At 46.9% G+C, this 16,754-nt stretch overlaps 2 protein-coding genes and 1 long non-coding RNA gene across 4 annotated transcripts in view; 1 reads left to right on the plus strand and 2 right to left on the minus strand.

Annotated features, from left to right (window-relative positions):
- Positions 1-16,754, minus strand: part of LOC134294628 (zinc finger protein 135-like) — a 188,194-nt gene that overhangs the window by 73,210 nt on the left and 98,230 nt on the right. The window lies entirely within an intron of this gene.
- Positions 1-16,754, plus strand: part of LOC134294633 (zinc finger protein 850-like) — a 64,005-nt gene that overhangs the window by 29,896 nt on the left and 17,355 nt on the right. The window lies entirely within an intron of this gene.
- On the minus strand, positions 1,758-15,972 carry LOC134294635 (uncharacterized). The gene is made up of 2 exons (XR_010001418.1): positions 14,214-15,972; positions 1,758-4,996 (listed from the first exon to the last, which is right to left on the minus strand). It is a non-coding gene; the product is annotated as an uncharacterized LOC134294635 (long non-coding RNA).

The raw sequence follows: 16,754 nt of genomic DNA on the forward strand, positions 1-16,754 counted from the left end.
CTCTGGTCCTGGTCCATCAAGGGAGCTCCCCCCCTCCCTTCCTGGATGGCTGTTCCGTGCCTGCAGGGGGCGCCATGGAGACCCTTGTGATGCCCTGCAGCATCTCCCTCTGAAGGCCTTTCCCTTGGGAAGCTCACTTTCCCGTTCACAGCAGGAAGGAAGGAAGGCAGTCACTCTCTCTCTCTCTCTCTCTCTCTCTCGTGGTTCTTGCTCCTTGTCCGTTGCCTTTGCAGCCTGTAGCTGTGTCGCCTGGTTTGGTCCACATCCCGGTGAGTCTTCTTCGCTCCTCGTGTGGGGAGGAGGGGAGGGACCTAGGCGGGGGGAGGGTGTCCCTCTTGGTTCTCTTTGACCCCTCAGGGGCCTATGATACCATAGACCACGGTCTCCTTCTCTGATGCCTCGTGGGAATGGGACTTGGGGGCACCGTTTAGCAGTGGCTCCAGTCCTTCCTGGGGGTGTTGTTGGGGGACACCTTATCGGCCCCGCAACCATGGCGTCGTGGAGTCCTGAGGATTCAGTCTCGATGACATGGCTTTTTTCCGGCCTGATGACCCCTTTGGCTTTGCTTTGTGTGGTGGTGGTTAAGGCCTCCTTACAAGAAGGCAAGAGTCCAGCCGGCTTAAACGAAGCTGTAATGAAACCACTGTTGACAAACCATCCCTGGACCCCACTCAATTGGTCAACTTCCGGCCAGTTTCCAATCTCCCTTTTTGGGCAAAGTCATGAAACGTGTGGTGGCCTCACAACTCCCGTTGTTCCTGGAAGACTCTGAGTGTCTAGACCGGGCACAGTCTGGCTTTAGGACGGGTCATGGAACTGAATCAGTCTTGGTCTCCTCAGCAGATGATCTAAGCAGGGAAATGGACGGGGGGAGGGTGTCCCTCTTGGTTCTCCTGGACCTCTCATCGGCCTTCCATACCATGGACCACGGTCTCCTTCTGGGATGCCTCACGGGAATAGAGTTTGGAGGCAGTTTTCCTTCCTGGAAGGTTGCTCTCAGAAGGCGTTGCTGGGGGAGACCTGCTCGGCCCCACGGCCATTTTCTTGTGGGGTCCTGTGGGGTTCAGTCTTGTCCCCGTGTTGTTTAACATCTACATGAAGCCACTGGGAGAGATCATCCGGAGTTCTGGAGTTCAATGTCACCTGTTCACAAACAACGTTCACCTCCGCTCCTCCTTTCCTCCTCCCGCTCAGGAGGCTGCTCAGGTCCTGAACTGGTGATTGGCAGCTCTGACAGTCTGGATGAGGGCGAATGAACTGAAACTGAATCCAGACAAGATTCAGGAAATCCTGGCCAATCAGAAGGCCAAACAGATTGTAGGGTTGCAGCCTGCACTAGATGGGGTTACACTCCCCCTGAAGACACAGGTCCACAATTGGGGACTGACTCCACATGGTGGAAGTTGTAGTTCACCCTGCATCAAGACACAGCACTGTGACCCCCACTGACAATGGACCTGGACCGCCATTGGCACACATTACCCTTGTGACCAAAGGAAAATACTGGGGAGGTTTGTGGGGGAATTCACCTTGATATATAGCCGTTGTAGATACTGGGATTTATTGTTCACCCGCAGCCAAAGGGCACTCTGGACCCCACCAAGGATGGCCCTGAGCCTAACTTAGCACACAGAACCCCCACGACCAACAAAAATGCAGGAGGGCTTTGGGGGAAAGTCACCTTGATTTATAGGAATTATAGTTCACCTACATACAGAGAGCACCGTGAATGAAAACAACAATGGATCTGCACCAAATTTCAAATCCAATCATTTATTTCGGTCATAGACCAGCACAGGAAATAAAGGTCACAGTTACATACAAACTTGGTACATTTAGTACATTTAAAATATAAAGTTACAAAAGCACAATACAGGGGGGGGGGGATCGGAAAGGGAAACAGGGCAAAAACATACAACACAGAGGTCTATCAAGAGAGATGATTACTGGATACATTGGTCACTTTTGGGACCAGTCATCCCCTGGATGCACAAAACTTCGCAACATTGTCAGTAGTAACTGAATTAGTATCTACAAGTAGCAGGGAAGTACAAAACTGTCCTTAACGGCTGGAACTATCGGGAAATGGCCAAGATCTGTTTTGAACGCCCGTAAACACATTCTGGGATGGGACTTGCAACTTTGAGAGCTCTCTGAGGCGCATAAGAGAATTAAAGCCGGAAGGGGTGCTAATGTGCCAATGGAGAACAAGATGTGCCAATGGAGAACATCCCCAAAGTTTATCAGGATTTTGCAGATGTTTTCAGCGAAAGAGAGAGTGACCAATTACCCGCCCCCCCATAGGAAAACTGACTGTGCGATTGAAATAGACACAAACGCCAAATTACCAAAACCAAAACTATGTGTAATGTCAGAGCCAGAGAAAAAGGCACTCAGAGAATTCATTGATAAAAAACACCATGTTTTACAACAAATTGGCAGAAAAAAGCAGTTCAGTACACAGTAACGTTATGTAGTAATTGCTGTATTAATGAACTTAGCACCAAAACATCGCAATGTATTGAAAACATTGATTACAAAAACATTGACTACTAAAAGGCAAACTGCGTTGGATAATACAGAACGTTGGATAAGCAGAGGTTGGATATGCGAGACTCTACTGTATATATAATGCTTCAACTACACAGGCAACTAACTACTGCATGAGATACAAAACTAATGCAGAAACAAACAGACCAGCAAAACAGTGACCTACATAGACACACAGCTGAACAAACAAACAGACAGGGATACGTGCCTAAAGGCCTCATTCGATCTGTTAATTTTTATCTCTCATTATTCTACTCCCTTCAGATAATATAACATAACCACACTTCTATTTCTGATAACACTCTTCCAATTAATATTACAACTGACATTTGCCCATGTTGTTGTCAGTTTGTTCACTTTGGCTAATTTGCAGATCCTCATAAGCCATTCTTTTTGCTTTGGAATAAAACATTCCTTCCATCCCTGTGTACAGTCAAATCTCACTTTAGTATCTTGCAGTCACTATCCATGTTTTCATTCTAATTGATCATCCAACATTCTCAACATATAAAACTCTAGTTTCATTTAACCTCAATTACGTTCCAGAATGGAACGTATTTTAGTTCAATCTTTCTACCACAATACACCACATGTGATGAAATGTCCCAACTTTGTTGTGTGTGTATTTCTATTTGATTTATGTGGTATATTACATCAAAAGTGGGAGAACATTGTATAGGTAGATAGAAAGGTAGAGTGAATAGCTTACAGAGGACAAAGAAAAGGGAAGAAAAAAGGTGTATATATATACACATACACATATAGAATATAACAATATTTTAAAACAAAAGAAAAAAGGAAAACGATTATATATATAGTGAGTTGACTTCCCATCTGTGCTTTGGAGAATCTTCCTTCAGTTTCCTGATTTTTCCTGTTTGTTTATTTCACTCCTTCGTTAGTATAGTCTTTATATCTAAGACAGATCTATATCAAAGCCCAGTTTTCTTTTTCTCATAAATTCTGTAAAGTTTGTCCAGTCCGGGGTTGTTGTATGTCTTTCAGGCTGTGTGGCCATGTTCCAGAAGTATTCTTCCCTGACGTTTCGCCCACATCTATGGCAGGCATCCTCAGAGGTTGTGAGGTATGGATAAACTAAGTAAGGAAAGGAAAGAATATATATCTGTGTAGAGTCCAAGGTGTGGCAAGAGTCCTTTGTCACTGGGAAGCCAGCATTAATGTTTCAGTTAATCACCCTAATTAGCATTGGAAAGATTTTGTCTCTTGCCGGGGGGCATCCTTTGTTCAGTCATTATCTGTCTTCTGCCCTCAGACTGTTGGTTCCCATCTATTGTTTTGATTTTAGAGTTTTTTAATACTGGTAGCCAGATTTTGTTCATTTTCATGGTTTCTTCCTTTCTGTTGACGTTGTCCACATGCTTGTGGATTTCAATGGCTTCTCTGTGTAGTCTGACATGATAGTTGTTGGAATGGTCCAGCATTTCTGTGTTCTCAAATAATATCCTGTGTTCAGGCTGATGCATCAAGTGCTCTGCTATGGCTGATTTCTCTGGTTGACTTAGTCTGCAGTGCCTTTCATGTTCTTTGACTCTTGTTTGGGCAATGCTGCGTTTGGTGGTCCCTATGTAGACTTGTCCACAGCTGCATGGTATCCAGTAGACTCCTGCAGCCCGAAAGACATACAACAACCCTGTGATCCCGGCCATGAAAGCCTTCGACAACACTTTGTCCAGTCCGTTTAATTTTTCCCATCTCTTATATTTTGCGTTAGATTGTCCATTTGTATAATGTCAAGTACTTTTAAAATCCATTCTTCTATTGTTGGAGTTCTCTTTCCTTTCCATACTCTTGCCACTGCAAGAAAAGTCCCAACTTTGAGCTCGCATTTCCAAAATTTGCAAGCGTTGCTTTTGTACATATTAGAATGACACCCTGGGGTCAATTAACACCATTCTCTCCACGATGAATTTATGTATAATGTTATTCCATGAAAATCTCTGTCCACATTCCACGCATTTCTACGGTTTTTGCCCAATGTGAGTCCTTTGATGTGAACTTAGGTTTTCCCTCCGAGCAAAGCTCTGTCCACACTCCAGGCACTTATAGGGTTTCTCCCCAGTGTGAGTCCTGTGATGTGAAACTAGACTTCCCCTATGAGCAAAGTTCTGTCCACACTCCAGGCAGTTATAGGGTTTCTCCCCAGTGTGAGTCCTTTCATGCAGTAGCAGCCTGCTCCTCCAACTGAATCTCTTTCCACACTCAAGGCATGTACAGGGTTTCTCCTCCATGTCGACAGTTATGTGATATGGACACGTGAGTGTTCCCTTTTTCTTTCTGGTCAAAATTGAGTTTCACAAGATTGGCACCTAGAGAGGATTTCTTCTTTCCACAGGATTTCTTTCATTATTGCCCTTTGGTTTCCAAATTCCTCAATCTCCCCTAGATATTGATATTTTCTTTTTATGCCTGTGGTGACTTCATTTCCCTGATCAAGAAAGAAGCAAAAGGTTAAACATGAACTTGAAAACTTCCTTTATTTCCAAGATGATCCTCTTTTCCATTCATGGCTCGTGTTGAAAATTGAACTACCCAGAAATGGAGATATAAAGGGTCTCAAGGACACACAGAAACAAGCAAAGGTGATCACAGATTTATGAACAATAAGGGATGGATTCAGAAGGAAAGTAGGAAAGAAGGGAGGGAGGATGAAAATAATGAGTGATTGATGGAAGGAAAGAGGGATGGATGGAAGAAAAAAGGGACCTTCGTACAATACTAAAGAACCACATTGGTTTTGTTGGCTTGACCTAAACATGGCTAAAGAAACACAAGGCAGACAGTCAAACAGACCATAGACAGGACGTCATTCACTCTGAATAATGGGTTTCCTTGAATTACCAGCATAAGTTTAATCTTAAGAGGCACAATGATCCCTTTCCTGATGATTTCATGAATTTCAGGTTCCCTTTCAGGCCACAAGGGATCCCAGGTCTGTCTCCTGTGCATCCCACATTAGACCTCTGCTGCCACCACATTTCCTACATCTCTCAAAGGAACCCCAAATTCCCAAAGACGTTGCCTTCCTGCCTGGCAAATTCAACACCCCATTTCGGCATGCTGAGATGTCCACAGAACTGGTCTCGCCTGGACTAAGTCCCCGTTGGGTTGTTCACTCCCTTGGTTGAGCCGCAGGACGGCATGCAAATTCACAGGCACAGCGCAGTCGGGAAATCCTCCTTCCTGCCCAGCCCTTTCCACCCCTGTCCATTTCCGCCTCTATTTCCTGCCCTCTGTTGTGGGGAAAGGCTTTTCAGCAGGTGAAGGCGATTGAGAGAAACACGGGTTATGTGCACAGGGTTGTAGGAACGTGTCTGCAATAATCTAAGCCATTAAATCCCAACCTGGGGAAGAACGGCACCCACTCTGTCCATTCCTGTCCTGGAAGATGCCTCACAAATGACTTACTGAGCATGAGCAAAACAGAGGGAAAAGGGAGGGAGCAGATAATTCAATTGCCCCCTCCCCCGGCATTAAATAAAAGTATGGGCCTCAATATTTGGCCAACCAAAAGGAATTCTTGAGAAAAACAGAGGCTGTGGGGAAAAAAGTCTGCCTGGATACTTTTTGGAGGATGCCTCCAAGGGCCCGTCCAGACAGTCCCTTCATCCCAGGAGCTTCCGTAGTAAACAGTAGGGTGGCCAGACACCGTTCCCTGTAAACCCAAAAGCAACCGCTAGAAAAGGCAAAAAACGTGAGATTTCCAGGTGTGGGAATATCCTGGTTTTTGCCAAATATCCAGATCTTCGCATGTCTGCATGTCCCTGGAATCGGAAATCACAGGATTTTTGAACTGGGTTTGTTCCCGGGTTTTAGATGCTTGTTCATGATTGGTTGGTTCCTAAAAGGAAGGTGACACTCGAGTAAGAAGGCAAAAACTTTGGCCAGGGAAGAGGAACTTCACCCTTCACCTGTTTAATGAAGGTTGTGGCCGAAAAATCGAGTTCCTGGGGTGCAACAAGTACCTTCACAGTAAGCAGTACACAATGACACAGGAGCAGACACTTTCAAACCAGGAACAGAATGCCATCATTACTATAATTACTCACACTTTGTTGTATGCCATCGGTGAAGACAGGTTTTGTAGTGTACTTGCGCCAGGGAACAACATGATGATATTGCCAGGCTATACATCAGGGGTCCCCAAGCTAAGGCCCGGGGGCCGGATGCGGCCCATCGAAGCCATTTATCCGGCCCCCATGGCACAAGGGCAGAAGGGGGTTAGACTAAATGACCCAAGGGGTCTCTTCTTCTCTTACAACCATTATTATTATTATTATTATTATTATTATTATTATTATTATTATTATTATTATTATATTTTATGACACAGCAAACAAAATAGATATGCTGGATTTCGTATCACAAAATCACATTATTATTATTATTATTATTATTAACATTGAGGCTGGGTGGTCATCTGTCAGGTGCTTTGCTAGTGCTTTTGATGCACAAAGGCAGAAGGGGATTGGACTCAATGGCCCAAAGGGTCTCTTCCAACCCTCTTTTTTATTATTATTATTATTATTATTATTATTATTATTATTATTAACAACATTGAGGCTGGGTGGCCATCTGTCAGGGGTGCTTTGCTTGTGCTTTCGGTGCACAAAGGAAGAAGGGGATTGGACTCAGTGGCCCAAAGGGTCTCTTCCAACCCTTTTGTTGTTGTTGTTGTTGTTGTTGTTATTTTATTGTATGACACAGCAAACAAGATAGATATGCTGGAATTATTATTATTATTATTATTATTATTATTATTATTATTATTTTTTCTCGGTGGCCAACTTTAGTCCGGCCCTCCAACAGTCCGAAGGATCGTGAACCGGCCCCCTGTTTAAAAAGTTTGGGGACCCTTGCTATACATGTTGGTTCCTCATTGGGTGTGTGCTGACAACATGGGTAACGTAAATGACAAATGCTTACTACGGGCTGTTGGGACAGGGACGTGCTGGAGAGGAATGTAAATATATAGAGACAAGGTCATGCAGGTGGCTAATAGGGAAAGCCATGTGGAACCTAGGAACAGCGCCCTGTTGTTCGATGCCACAAGTACACAACCAAATCTGTCTGGACAGATGGCCAGGCAGCCAGGCTGTAAAAGTAGAAGATAATGACAAACTTCTGTTCCTGGCTTACAATCGCCTGTTCCTGTTTTATTGTGCAGTGCTGACTTGGGCAAGGTGGCCCTGCCCCATTAGGTTTGTTTGTGTGGCAAATACTTCATGAAACGTTTGGAGGGCAGTTTCTCTGGCCAGGACAAAGAACGGAACTGTTGCAGTGATCCGCATATCTGAATCTTTGCAAATCTGCATCTTGCCATTTAAAAAAAAACAACCCGCTGAGGTTTCAGGCAGAAGTCCTGCAGCAACCATTTTGGGAGCCTCTAACTCTCGGAACAAAGCAGCAAGACTGGACAATGGAGGCAGAAATCCCAGGACCAACAGGTCTGTATGTGGACCTCTTCTGAAGTTCTGGGATCTTTTGCCCCTGTTTAAAACCCGTGATTTAGTGCTGTCTGGAAGTGCCCCAAGTGGCCTCTACAAGGTCCAAAATGCTGTTCTCTGCTTCTGAAAGGCTTCCCTGACCTGGGACACACCTACCATGTAGAACAAACACAAACTGAGTCCAACCTCAGCTGCCATAGATCAATACTATAGAATTTTTGGGAGTTGCCATTCAATAAGGCATCAGCTGTCATGGATCACTCTATCTTCGAAGGAAGCCTTAGGAGTGACCATGCCATCAAAGAGCTGTGAACAAGAAGCTGTTAATGATGACCATCTGGGTGATCAAGGGTGGGAGAGGGAAGGTAACCATAATGGTTGTTATGGAGACAGCAGTTAGGTTCCATGGGAATGTGTAAACAATGAGGCGGTGAAAGGAAACAGGGAAGAGATATAACCTGGTGCATTAGGGTTAGAGCTTAGAAGCAACTTTCTTTCTGACATTAAGCCCTGTCTCTTCGAAAGGCTCTTTCTCTACCAACAATGAGAGGTGTGTAGCAGCAGGATGTCAGAGACTGGACACCTAGCGAGGCCTTAGAGACAACCCCGCAGGAGTTCTCCCCCTGTGGGACTGCAGCTCTCATGGCTGCCCTGGCACTCGACCCATCTTTTCTGGGAGAAGACCCAGAAGAGTCACTAAATTTGTGAGAGAATAGAGGACCACAGAGTTTGACCCAGTATCCTGTGGGCCAAGGAGTCCCAGGTCTCTAGAGGAATGGATCATCTTAGCGGGGAGAGTGGAGCATGACAAAGAGCAAGTGAGACAAGGAGCCAGGGATGGCGTCATCAGGAGAAACACCGCAATTGTCAGGATGCAAAAAGCCAACTGACCTTTTCACATCCGACCAGAGCAAAGGGGCAGGGGGGGGGGGGAGAGCCGGAAGAGGAAGACCATTTGTTTGGAAAGACTGATTTATGACCTGCTCTGGGTTTCAAACATGGGAAAGAACTGTTGACGGGAAGGTGTGAATGGGAAGGGGGAAACGTGGGAGAGGGAGGGAAGAAGCATCTTGATATACTGGGGGGCTGGCGGAAAAGGGACAGTGTAAGCTTTGTGATCATCTTGGCAAGGCGGATTCAATAAAGTTTCCATAGCCCCAGCTGTGTGAGCCTACCTTTGTGTCCTACACCTTCCAAGGACTGACAGCAATAGCCTTGGGAGGAGGAGGTCCACAGAATCCTCCACAAGGATGGTTGAGCAGCCAGGAAAGAAAAGGACAACGGGATCCTTGTTTCCCATGCGGGAAGGAAAGCCGTCGAGCAGCAGAGTGCTGGAGGGAGCCACATCGGCCCAGGGAGAGAAAGGACAGTCCCGACAGGCCCCACCAGCTAGAATGGGGAAGGACAAAGCCCACGGCCCTACACAGAGAGAGTGAGCACAGGGACCCATGCACCGACTGGGACAGCAAGGACTCCCTCCTGCTGGGAAACGAGAATGATCTGCTCTAAGGAATGCTCGACAGCAGATGTCAGCCACCAGGAGCATCATGCCAGCAGTTAGTCTGAACTGCAAGACCAGAAGAATACCCGACAAAATGGAGAAAGCTGCGATGCAAGATGGCATGGAGGTTCTGGCAGCTAAAAGTGAGAAACACCTGAACCATGAATTTGTTCAATTAAAAAATTACTTTTTCGAATAACTGGGCCAACGCTGGGGACCCAAGCTAGTAATATACTGTATATATAATTATACAATCTATATATGCAGAAATGCTTGACCACTCCAACAACTATCATGTCAGACTACACAGAGAAGCCAATGAAATCCACAAGCATGTGGACAACTTCAACAGAAAGGAGGAAACCATGAAAATGAACAAAATCTGGCTACCAGTATTAAAAAACTCAAAACTCAGAACAGTAAATGGGAAGCAACACTCTGAGGGCAGAGGAGCCCCAAGGACGGCTAATGACTCTGAACAGGGGATGCCCCCCAGGCAAGAGACAAACCTTTCCAATGCTAATTAGGGTGATTAATTGCAACATTAATGCTGGCTTCCAACTGACAAAGGACTCTTGTCACACCCTGGACTCTCCACAGATATATATTTACCTTCCTTGCCTAGTTTATCCATGCCTCACAACCTCTGAGGATGCCTGCCATAGATGTGGGCGAAACATCAGGAGAGAATACTTCTGGAACATGGCCACACACCTGTCAATCACTGTCAAAAACTGTCAATCATAGATCTCTGGAGGTTCTTACACCCAGAAGAAAAGTACGAAACCTTCTTCTCTGATAGAGAGACACAAGTCATACTCAAGAATTGATATCATTTGGATCACTAAATATTAAGTAAATCTTCATTCAAAAGCGCAAATCCAGTCAAGTATAATTTCAGGCCACTGTCCAACTACAATAGAAACCGCAATCCCAAGAAAGGGATCTGCAAGTTCAGTAGCTCAGCGGTTTAATCCGCTGCGCCACTGGGGGAGGGGAACCTTTACGTTTACCTAAATTATTCTTCATTACTTCATACTTCTTCATACTTCATTATTGAAAGTGGGGCTGACTTAGCATGTATCACAGAAACCTGGTTGCAGGAGGGTGATGAGGTCCTCCTCCAGGAATTATCATCTCCAGATTTTGTTATCACCCACCAGATGCGGACCGGGAGACGGGGGGGTGGAGTGGCAATGCTCGCACGAGAAAATTTATCTCTGAGGGTGGCTCCCACTCCAAACATCTCTGGTATGGAAAGCGTTGGCCTTGTGTGGGATTCACAGGAGAGTATAGCCTTTCTACTGGTGTACCGTGCGCCTAATGCACCAGTGGACAGCCTATCACAGCTGCTAGAGGTTGTGTCGGAGTGGGCCTTGAGGTTCCCCAGGCTTATTGTTTTGGGGGACTTCAATGTCCATGCTGATGCAGGCTCCTTCTCCTCAGCAGCTGAAGACCTAGTGTCGACCATGGCGACACTAGGACTCTCACTTTATAATACTGGGCCTACACATCAGGCTGGCCACACACTAGATTTGATCTTTGGGGTTGGAATCCAAGTGACCCTAATCTCCATTTCGGAGGTTCCATGGTCGGACCACTGTGCCCTAGGAATCCGTATAGAGCACACCAACCCACCCAACCTGGGCGCCAAACCTATTTGGGTTCGCCCGAAGAGACTAATGGAACCGGTCAGGTTCCTGAATGCTCTAAAGGCCATAGAACCTGTCAGCGACTCACTGGAGGTGCAAGTGGATACATGGAACACCAAATTATCCAATGCACTCGATGAGATCGCACCTAGACACCTTCTCCGACCCCGTAAGAATCAGTCTCCTTGGTTCACTGAGGAGCTCCGTGCGATGAAACGGGAGAAGAGACGGCTAGAGGTCATGTGGCGGGAACGCCGTGATGAGGAATCAGAATCAGCTTATAAGAAGTCCAGAGAGTCTTATGAGCAGACTATCACCGAGGCAAAAAAGTCGTATTATGCTTCCTTGATAGCGTCTGCGAGCTCACACCCAGCACAATTATTTAAGATCATTAGATCCCTGACAAAGGTCCCTTCTGTTCCAAACAATAATGACCTGGCTCCTTCTGCTGAGGTTTTCCAGAGCTATTTTGCAGACAAGATCTCGCTTCTTCGTCGGGAACTCCCTGCCACGATGGATACAGTAACTGAACTTGAGTCTCCGTGGCCACTCTCTGGGCCCATCCTGGACCGGTTTACCCCGCTGGATGCAGAGGCTGTCGACAGGATCATGACTGCAGCTAGGCCGACCACCTGCTCCTTCGATCCGTGTCCCTCCTGGCTAGTAAAATCCTGCCTAGATGGATTACGTGAACCTCTGTTGAATATAATAAATAGCTCCCTTGAGCAAGGAGTTTTTCCAGAGGGTTTAAAAGAGGCATCAGTATCTCCGCTGCTGAAGAAACCAGACTTAGATCGTTCGCTTCCCGCTAGCTACCGCCCAGTGTCGAACCTTCCGTTTCTGGGCAAGCTGGTTGAGAGAGCAGCAGTGGAACAGTTGCAGCAGTTCCTCAATGACACAGCCGGACTTGATCCCTTCCAGTCCGGCTTCCGTAGGGGGCACGGGACGGAGACTGTGCTGGTCGCCATCACAGACCAACTTCGCTGCCAGAGGGATCAAGGCGGATCAGCGCTGCTCGTGTTATTGGATCTCACAGCAGCATTTGATACGGTCGACCACAATCTATTGACCCATCGCCTAGCCATGACGGGGGTTAGGGGGATACCCCTTAAATGGGTGTCCTCCTTCCTCCAAAATCGGGGACAGCGGGTGGTGAGGGGAGGGTTGGTTTCTGCGTGGTCTCCGCTAACTTGTGGGGTCCCACAGGGAGCTATTCTCTCTCCTCTATTATTTAACATCTATATGCGACCGCTTGCCCGACTGGTTTGGGCTCGAGTGCCACCAGTACCCTGATGACACTCAGCTCATTCTGAGGATGGAGGGCCAGCCGGACTCCGTACCCGATAGTTTCCATCAGTGCCTTGAAGCCGTTACTGGATGGTTGCGTGCCAGCAGGTTGAGGGCGAATCCAGCGAAGACGGAGATCCTTTGGCTGGGCCGTCCGGGTGGGAGGGAGATCCAGCTGCCTACCCTGGATGGTGAGACACTACGTCCGTCATCTTCTGTAAAAAGTCTTGGTGTCTTATCAGACCCTCTGCTCACAATGGAAGCCCAGGTCTCTGCTGTGAGCAGATCTGCGTTTTTCCATCTACGCCAGGCTAGGCGACTGGCTCCCTACCCATCTAGGAACGACCTGGCGACGGTGATCCAGGCGACGGTCATCTCGAGGCTCGACTACTGTAACGCCCTCCACATTGGCCTTCCTCTGTCAGTGATCCGGAAACTGAAGCTGGTGCAAAACGCGGCGGCTCGTCTTCTCGCTGGGGTGCCGGCGAGGTGGCGTATCACCCCAATTCTTCAACAGCTGCACTGGCTACCGATTGAGTACCGGATTACTTTCAAGATACTAGTACTAACTTTCAAGGCCTTACATGGTCTGGGGCCAGCGTACCTGAGGGCCCGCTTATCACCCTACCAACCCCAGAGATTACTTCGGTCTGAAGACCAAAATTTGCTTGAAGTCCCTAACATACAGACTTATCATTTGTCTTCCACTAGGCAGAGAGCCTTCTCGGTTGTAGCCCCTCAATTATGGAATGCCTTGCCAGTGGAAACTCGAACCACCCGAGACTTACTTGCCTTTCGGAAAGCCTGCAAAACCTTGCTCTTCCGACAAGCGTTCAATGGGTGAAAGACTCGGGGCTATGTCTGTTTTTATTGTTGCTTTTATTGTTGCTTTTATTGTTTTATTGTTATTTTAAAGCCCAATGTATAGTTTTAATCTATTTTTGTAAACCGCTCCGAGCCAAACCAGGAGTAGCGGTATATAAGTTTAATAATAATAATAATAATAAATAAATAAATAAATAACAATAAGGGAGGAGGAAGGAAGGGAAGGAAGAATGGAGTGAGGTGGGAAGGAAGGAAGGAACAAGGAAGTGATTGGGAGTTGGAAAATATAGATAGTGACATCTATATATTGTATGTACGTAATAATAATAACAACTTTATTTTTATATCCCACCACAATCTCTCTCGTGGCAGCTTGCATATAGACCAAGCCCAGCATAAACAAGGCCTCCAGGTCATTTTTATGAGCGTCCTCAGGTCTTTTATCAAGCCATGTTTTATTTTTAATGTAATTTTATTATGTTTTATCAATTTGTTTTATTACAATGTTTGTACCACTTGGGCTTGGCCCTGTGTAAGCTGCCCCAAGTCCCTTCAGGGAGATGGAGGCGGGATATAAAAATAAAGTTGGTGTTGTTGTTATTATTATTATAACACAATTAAAAACATATAACAAATAAACAATACAATGAAAACAACTGAAACAAGAAAAAGAAAAACATCATAAAAGTACATAATCAACTGACATCAACCGACCAGTTGCAGTACATTACACTATAGTGATAATGCTGATCTTGTGCTATGCTAATATATTATAGTATATACGTACAATATAATGCAATACAATACAATAATACTACACTATTATAATTGTATATTACCTATTACATGTAATATTGCAGTATAGTACAATATAGAAATAGATAATGCTGATATTGTGCTATGCTAATAATCTATTGTCCTGTATGTACATACCATTGCTAAGCCGCTGTGAGTCCCCTTCGGGGTGAGAAGGGCGGGATAGAAATGCAGTAAACAATAAACACATAAACAAACAAGTCCAAAGGGAGGGGGAGGGGGGAGGGGGGGCCTCGGCGGCCATTGAGGCCTCGTTTCTTCCGGGAGGGAGGCAGGCCCCGCCCCCTCCTCCTTCCCAAGAGAGACCCAGAGACACTCAATCCGGATAGAAGATCAATCTCAATATCAATATAAACACAAACCTCTCTCTCTCTCTCTCTCTCTCTCTCTCTCTCTCTCTCTCTCTCTCTCTCTCTCTCTCTCTCTCTCCTCCTTCGCGGCTCCAGAGGAAGCGCCTCAGAAAACAATGGCGGCGAGAGAGGCTCTGCGCAGGCCCAGCCAGAAAGAAGCCCCGCCCCTCCGCCGCCCCTCGCCCCCCATTGGCCGAGTCCGTGACGCCCCGCCCACGAGCGGGCCCCTATTGGCTCCGGCCTTGATGGACGGGTGACAAGGAGGGGCGAGAAAGAAGGCGGCTTCTGAGGGCAGGATGGAGGCCCCGCCCCCTCTTCGTTGCGAGGTTCATTCCGTCACGAAAGGGGGCGGGGCTTATCCCTTCGAGACTCCTCCTCCTCTGAGTGAGACGGGAGGGAGGGGCGGGGCCTTGGCCTGGCAGGGGAAGGGAGGGGCCTCATGGGCTGAGCAAGCGGAGGGCGGGGCCTTGCCTCTCGAAGCCCCGCCCAGCACAGAGACCGTTCGGAGGGCGCCCCTCCCAGCCTGGCTCTTGTGACTTAAATTATTAATTTAAATGACTTAAATTGGCCTCCCCGCATAAAGCGGTACCTAGAATTGTCTACTCGAGAGATGCAACTGTCTTTGGGGCTGCTCAGGTGGGCAGAGAGCCAGGCTCTTCCCGGTCGGGAGCTCAATCCCACCCGGGCTTCCACCCCACGACCTCTCGGTCAGTCGTGACTCTTTGCAGCTGCGCCACAGCCCGGCCCGGGAGGCAAAGGGGGCCGTGTTGGGCCTGCGTGCGAGCGAGTCCCGGGTCCATCGTGGGTGAACTACACACCCCGGTCCCCCAAGACTCCTCTCAGTCAGGGCGAATCCTCCCCAAACCTCTCTCTCGGGTGAGTCCAGTCGCTGTGTGCCATGGGAAAGGGCAGGAAAGGGTTCAGGGAGAGGCAGGGGGCGGGGCCAGGCCAGTTCCATTCCACATCCCGTCCTTTCCTATGTTCTCACAGCAAGCAGAGGAACTGGTCAGCACCTGAACATACGAGAGAGAGGGGTCTGGGCAGAATTCCCCCTGATTGACAGGACTTGCAAGGACCGGGATGTCTAGTTCACCTGCCACCTACGAACTGCAGAACCCCACCAAGGATGGACCTGGGACTCACTTGGCCCACAGAACCCCCGTGACCAGCAAAAAACACTGGAGGTCTTTGGGGGGAATTCCCCTTGATTTGGGGGAGTTGTCGTTCCCCTCCATCCCGAGAGCACCGTGACCCCAAACACGGAGGGATCTGGGCCCCACTTGGCACGAAGACCCGATCTGCTGGAATGGGATGCCTGCAGGGGATGGGAGGGAAGGGTCTTCCTTCCTGGGAGTCGTAGTTCACCCACCACCAGGGAAACGGGGACCTCCACCGATGGTGGGCCTGGACCACACGTGTCACACGTGAGGAACCCCGTGACTCACTCAACCTCCGGGAAGGGTTGGAGCAGAGGAACTCACCCAAGTGGTGGGAGTCGTAGTTCACCCTGCAGCCAGAGAGCAGGCTCAACCCCACCCGTGGTGCATCCTAAGCAAACTTGTCCAACATTACAAGCTTCAAGTACCGATTGAAGTTCTGGGGGTTCACCTGGCATGGTGGGAGTTGTAGTCCACCCACAATCTGATGGATATTTGGACAATAAAAACACTTACTTTGTCAAATCACCTGGGCAAGGCCGGGGTATTATTATTATACTGTCATTATATTTTATTTTATTATATTATAATTATCAAATAATCTTATATTATTTGATAATATTATAATAGTATAATAAAAATATATAATAATACAAATATAAAGTTATAATAATACACTATATTATAGAATAATATAACAATAACTGCAGGCTGGAGAGCAACTGCAATGAATCACTCTGACCAGGAAGTCATGAGTTCGAGGTCCGCTCGGAGCCTATGTTTGTTTGTCTTTGTTCTATGTTAAAAGGCATTGAATGTTTGCCTATATGTGGAATGTGACCCACCCTGAGTCCCCTTCGGGGTGAGAAAGAAGGGCGGAATATAAATGCTATAAATAAATAAATAAATAAATATTATAATGCTCTTATCCTGTCCGATCTGTTGTCGATCCACTCCTTTGGGCTTCACACAAATCTACCCTTGTCCAAAATATACTGTCCTGTGCTTTGACCAAATTCAAGTTATAAGTATGATATAATAATTATGATAATATGTTTATTATATATTATTGTATTCTTTTAAAGTAATTGTTGTTATTATTATCATTACATTATTATGACCATGGCTTTCCCGTCCTGCCCCTCCTCCGG

Source organism: Anolis carolinensis, unplaced genomic scaffold (assembly GCF_035594765.1).
Source record: "Anolis carolinensis isolate JA03-04 unplaced genomic scaffold, rAnoCar3.1.pri scaffold_18, whole genome shotgun sequence".
NCBI lineage: Eukaryota > Metazoa > Chordata > Lepidosauria > Squamata > Dactyloidae > Anolis > Anolis carolinensis.